The sequence below is a fragment of the Nannospalax galili genome, unplaced genomic scaffold (assembly GCF_000622305.1).
Source record: "Nannospalax galili isolate Female #2095 unplaced genomic scaffold, S.galili_v1.0 scaffold842, whole genome shotgun sequence".
In the NCBI taxonomy this organism is placed as follows: domain Eukaryota; kingdom Metazoa; phylum Chordata; class Mammalia; order Rodentia; family Spalacidae; genus Nannospalax; species Nannospalax galili.
The window spans coordinates 716,280-723,218 of record NW_008349291.1 but is presented as its reverse complement, the minus strand read 5'-3'; positions in this window follow the sequence as shown (position 1 = coordinate 723,218).

Below are 6,939 nucleotides of genomic sequence, written 5' to 3'. Positions count from 1 at the left end.
GTGTAATGCCCATGGAAGACAGAAGAGGCTGTCGAATCCCCTGGAGCTGGAGTTACAGACAGTTGTTAGCTGCCATGTGGATGTTGGGATTTGACCCTGGGTCTTCTGCAAGAATAGTCAGTGTTCTTAACTGCTGAGCCATCTCTGCAGCCCCTAAAGATTTATTTTATATTATTTAAAATTATGCATATATGTGTGTGCACATGTGAATGCAGGTGCCTTCAGAAGTCAGAAGAGGGCATCAGATCCCATGGAGATGGAATTACAGATGGTTATGAGCTGCCCAACATGGGTGCTGGGAACTAAACTTGGGTTTTCTGCAAGAACATCAGGTGCTCTTAACTGCTAAGCCGTCTCCCCAGCCCCACACTGAGTAAATTTTGAACAACTGTGGCTCACTGATTCAGTCTTCAAAGCATGCACCCTGGACCAGATCTCGGATTTTGATTATTACAATTTAAAAACATAAAATTATTGGTCCAGGTTCAACTCACCAGCACCCTGGATTAAATCAGTAAGATAGCCATCAAAAGTCAGATGTTTCTTGAGAACGGGTAACAGTTGTAGCAATATTTTTTGGATTCCTGATGACATAAATGATGAGAGAGAGACAGAGAGAGACAGAGACACAGAGATACAGAGACAGATATTATGAAGGTGTAGTATAAATGTTTATATCTCTGAATTTTCAACATCACACATTTCTTCATATCTAGAACCAAACTGCTTATGTTTCTACACAAAGCACAACAAACAGGCAGAGGTCAGAGGACAACATGCATCTTTGCCCTCCATCCATCATTATCTCAACACAAGGTTTTCTTCCCTTCCAGATTTGCTTAATTCAGAGATAGAGGATGCTAAATTGATCTTATACTTGGGGAAGTTTCATTAGCTGGCATAGGCTTGAGTGTTTCATTAGAGTAAAACAAAAGTTGGAGAGCTTGGAAAATGGTCAAGTGATAAGAGGGCTTACCACACAAGCATAAGGATCAGATTTTGGATCCTTGGAAACCCATGTCAATGCTGAGTGAGCAGAGGCTGCCACTTTTAGTTCCAGTAAGGCTAGCCATATTGTGTAGTTGCCTCCCTTCTCCCTTAAGGATGAAAGCCCTCTGCTTGCAAATAGCTAACAGGCTTTGCTGATGCAGAAGCTTGGGGTGGGGAAGAGTTTGCTCCCCAGATACCTGGGAGAAGACTGATCAGGCACTGGCTGAAGTTCAGTTTCACAGCACCAGTCACAGCTGGTCATCTACAATACTGTTGACCTTTGGTTTTAATGTGGAGGCTCTGCCTCAATGAATAAAGTGGAACAGCAATCAAGGATTATTCATGACATCAACATTGGTCTTCCACATGCACATGCCCACATGTGACCACATTTGTGCAAAAACATTCCAAGCACAGGGACTGGAGATGGCTCGGTAGTTAAAGGTACTTGCTGCTCTTGCAAAGGACCAGAGTTTGGTGCCTAGCAGCCACATGGTGGTTCACAACATCTGTAACTCCAGTTCCAGTGATCTGATGCCCTCTTCTGGCCTCAGCAGGCACTGCATGCATATGGTGCACATACATACATGCAGGTAAAATACTCATATGCATAAAATAAAAATAAATATTTTTAATGTAAATAAATAAACTATTTTAAAAAACCCATAAACACATGTACACCCCATACACTTACATGAAAACTTTTAAAAAAGAAATTCATAAGTTGAACTCTGAGTTCACAAGATGAAGTACTCTGGGTTCAGTTAAGTATGGCTTCGTACATTTGCGTGTGGCCATGGGTTTGGACACTTCTTTGGATGCAACAGTCTATTAGATGTGAGAATGACTTCCTGAGATTCCTTCACAAGGACCAGCATCCACTCACCTTTGCTCTGGAGGTGAAGTAAGACTTGAGAAAGAATTGTATGGGAAGATGTGCAGTCATGAGGCGTGGTCTCTGCTGATTCAGGAGCAGTTTCTGCCAGTCTTTAGACTCTATCCATGGGGACCTGGAAGAATTTTTGACAGTTTGGACACAGGTAGGGTCCCCTTTGGAGACTACCAGATTCTCAGTCATCCAGTGGGTTCCTGGTTATAGGGCAACAGGGAAAATCAAATTTTTATGTGTTACACATGGTGAAGAAAATGTTTCATATGTTGAGTGATGAAGGTATTTTTACTGGTTTTATTCTTTTTTCCTCCTTTCTTTTGTATTTTTTAATTGGGTCAAAAGACAGCAGGCATGGGGGCTGGAGAGATGGCTCAGTGGTTAGAACACTTGCTGCCCTTGCAGGGGACCTGGGTTCAGTTCCCAGCACCCATATGACAGTTAACAACCATCCAATTCTGGGAGATCTGATGCCCCTCTTCTGGCCCCAAAAGAATACCAGGCACACATGTGATGCACTTACATACATATAGGTAAAGCACTCATACACATAAAATAAGAATAAACAAAATCTTTAAAAAGGGAGTGGGGCTGGAGAAGTGGCTCAGTAGTTAAGAGCATTAGCTGCTCTTGCAGAGGACCCAGGTCTGGTTCCCAACACCCACATGGCAGCTAACACCCATTCTTAAATCCAGTTCCAGGGGATCTGACACCTTCTTTTGGCTTCCACAGGCACCAGGAACACATGCATGCAGGCAAAACACACATAAACGTAAATAAAATCTTTTTTTTTTAAAGACAGCAGGTTTCAGGGCTGGAGAGATGGCTCAGCAGTTAAGAGCACTGGCTGATCTTGCAAAGGACCCGGGTTCAATTCCCAGCATGGCATGGTGGCTGACAACCATCTGTAACTTCAGTTCCAGGGCATCTGACACCCTCTTCTGACCTCCTTTAGCATTGCATGACATGGATGCACTTACATTCATGCAGGCAATACACTTATACACATAAAATAGAAATAATAAATAAAATATTAAAAAGACAGCAAGTTCCTGTATGATTTTTTATGTTCATTTTATTCCAGTTCATCCTTCTTCCCTTCCCACATCTTCATCGTCCCAATCCTCCCTCCATATTTAAGTCTTCCCACCCAGTGTATTCCCCCTCTTTACTCTCCTTTCGTCTATTTTCTGTTATGCTCCCCCCTGTTTAAGGCGACTTACCCTGCCCATGCCCCATTCCTCATTTACTGGCTTCCGTAAATGCTGTGTTGAACAGACAGAACTAAGAAGTTGAAGCCAGGATCCACAGATGAGAGAGAACATTCAATGTTTGTCCTTCTGAGCCTGAGTTACCTGGCGCAATTTAACTTTTTCCAGTTTTATCTTTTCTTTACAGTTGAAATAACCTTCCACGTCTTTTTAAATTTTATTTATTTATCTTTATTTTATGTGTACGAGTGTATTTCCTGCATGTGTGCAAGTGTACCTGTGTTGTGCAATGCCCCAGGAGGACACAAGAGGGCTTCAGATCCCCTGGAACTGGAGTTATGGATGGTTGTTAGCCACCACGTGGGTGCTGGGATTTGAATCCATGTCTTCTGCAAGAGCAGCCAGTGCGCTTAACCACTGGGCCATCTCTCCAGCCCCCACCTTCCATATGTATATGTACCACATTTTCATTATCCATTCATCAGTGTGTGGACATCTAGGCTGTTTCCACATCTTAGCTGGTGTGAAGAGAGCAGTAATAAACACAGATATAAAAGTATCTCATCTCTTTCATAGTATATAGAGTCCCTTGGAACTATGCTCAGGTTCTCCAACTTTTTTGTTGTATGCCTAAGTGTTGATATGTGCACTACATGCATGCGAGTGCCCGCAGAGGCCAGAAGGAGTTAAATCCCTTGGAATTGGAGTTACAGGAGGCTGTAAACCACCATGTGCATACTGGGAACAAACCTGTACCCTCTGCAAAAGCAGCCAGTGCCCTTAACCCATGAGAACCATCTCTCAAGCCTTCCCCTCAGGTTATTCTTATTTTCTTCATTCAATTCAAATTTATCTAAACAGATATATGAAAGAATAATATGCAATAATATGCCACTGTTGTGGCATCATGTGACATCCATATTGTATAAGTTTTACATTGTGTTAAATGTATCCCTCTCTTCAATCAAATGGATATCATGTCTTCATGTTGAATATTTGAAATTAACTGTTTCTAGCCTTTAAAAATAATCTCTAGCCACCCTACTGTGCATGACAGTACCTTACATCTAACTATAACTTTATATAGATTGATCAAACTTTCTCCTCCATACTCACCTAGCCTTCCCAGGCATATGTATCTATATGATAAGACCTAACAGCATGATGAAAATTCAAAATGTATGTTCAACCTCTTGGCAATAATCACACAAATAGTCTGATTGCTCGCCTACAACACTGCCTTATAGACTGTGGTGGTTTGACTAAGATTGTTCTGCCATAGGCTTCAGGTATTTGAGCACTTGGTCCCCAGTTATTGGCACTGTTTGGGGAGGGTCATGGAACCTTTAGGAGGTGTGGCCATGCTAGGGGAAGCACATTACTGGGGGTGGGCTTTGAGAGTATATGACCTCATATATGTGGTCCACTTCCAGTCTATCCCTGTCTCCTGCACATATTTGAAGATGTAAGCACTCAGCTATCTGCTTCAGCCACTGCTACCTCCAGCCTCCCACCACGATGAACCCTTATAATTCTGAAACAGTAAGCCCATAAACTCTTCCTGCCTTGGTCACGATATTTTTCACAGCAACAGAAAAGTAACTAATACATAGACTCATCAGTCTTCACTGACATCAACGGAGTAACAAGACATGAGAAATCCTGTATCCTGTATGACTTCATGGAGCAGGGTTCAATCATCTCTTCTGTCCTATGGCCACGCTCTGCACTGTGAAAGAGTAAACTATATTAATTTCATTTTTAACGCTCCTACGCTATTACATGTGTCTTTCTGAAGAATCTTGGCTTAGACAATAATTCCTGGAGTACAGTTAATTATTGTCTGAAGATAAAGGAAACATGGGTGAAAGGCTGTGCTCAAGTCACTCATCTGGAAACGGCAGAGCCAGTTTGAAATCAAGCAGTGCTCAAATATTGTTAGCAAGAGAAAAAATACTTATGTCCAGCTTAGAGTCGTCTGACGATCGATGAGCCCAAATCACCTCAGATCACACTCATTATCATTTCCCTTGTAGCATGGTCCTGTTTGTATATAAACCATGGCTTTCTGGATCTCCAGTGTTCAATCAGTGACAAAACAAACAACTCTCAAATCCACTAGATCAAAAGTCTTTGTTCCTATGTGCTTACCCAGGAAGTTGAAGTCACTTGTTTGTTTGTGTCCTTGACTAACCTGTGAGAATTTTAAGGCTCTGAGTTTATTTATGTGGCCGGGACAAAGCTCAGACTCTGGCATGCAGTGGTATTTAACCTATGTCTCCGGAATAAAGGTTACATATCACTCTACTTGGTTGACTGTGAATTTCGGCCATCAGGTGTGTTCCTGGATGACAACCTCATGTCCTCATTTCACCCACAGATCAACCCTATGATAAAGGATCAGTTAGTTCCATGTAAGAGGAGACTGAGGCAGGAATGGTCAACAAATGGACCCTGGTGACACAGAGGAGGACATGTGTCCTAGTGTGCCTCTCCGTTGCTGTGATAAAACACTGACCAAGAGCAACTAGGGAAGGAGGGAGCTTCTTTGTTGTGTCCTTCCAAGACACCATGCCTCTTTGAGAGAAGTCAGGCAGGAACTCAAGGCAGGAACTGAAGGAACTGCTGCTTACTGGCTTGCTTCCCAGCCTTGTTCAGCTACTGTTTTTAATTTAAAAATGTTTAAGATTTTTACTTCTTTTATGTGTATGAATGCATTGCCTGCACATAAATATTTGTACTGTGTGTGTGCCTGGTGCTCAAGGAAGACAGAACCCAGAGGACCCCTAGAACTGGAGCTACAGATGGTAACTGTATGTGCTGCCATGTAGGTGCTGGGAACCGAACCTAGGTCGTATGCAAGGATAGCCAGTGCTCTTAATCGCTGAGCCATCTCTCCAGAACCAAATGATAGCCTTTTTAACAAATGGTTTTGGGAAAACTGGAAATCTAATTGCGGAAGAATCTACTTTCTTATCACTCACTCTGCACAAAATCCACTTCTAAATAGACTGAGGACTTTAATATAATACCAGAGTCCTTGAAAACAACTAGAAATAAAATAGGGGAAATACTTCAAGATGTAGACCTCAGCATGATTTCCTCAGTAGGACTCTGATGACCCAGAAACTAAGGCAGGTTGACAGATGGGATTATATTAACCTGAAGTAAAATAAGAAGCTTCTGTACAACAAATTAGCAGAGTGAAGGGTTGGAGAGGTGGCTCAGTGGTTAAGAGCACATTACTGCTCTTCCAGAGGACCCAAATTCAATTCCCAGAAACTATGTTAGGTCTCCCAACCACCTGTATCTTGTAATTCCAGCTTTTGGAGAAGACAGTGCCTCTGACTTCAAAGTGTACCTGCACTCACATGTACACACTCACACACACACACATACACATAATTAAAAATAAAAAATCAATTAACAGATTGGGGCTGGAGAGATGACTCGGTGGTTAAGAACACTGGCTGCTCTTGCAGAAGAGCTGAATTCTATCCCCAGCACCCAGTGGGCAGCTCACAAGCATCCATAACTCTGGATCCAGGGTGTCTGATGCCCTCTTCTAGCCTCTGTGGGCATTGTATGCACATGGTGCCCTTACATACGTGCAGGCAAAACACTCATACACATAAAATATTGAATTAGCAGAGTGAAGAGACAGCCTTTGGAACAGGAGAAAATTTTTGTGAACTATGAAGAGTCTAAGGAAAGAGGAAGGATATCAGAGTGAGAGAGTATAACAAGATAGTAATAGATATGGTGAATGCAGATGGGTAGATAGATACAGAGATGGGCAGGCAGGCAGACAGACAGACAATATTTAGATAGATAATATAGACAGACAGA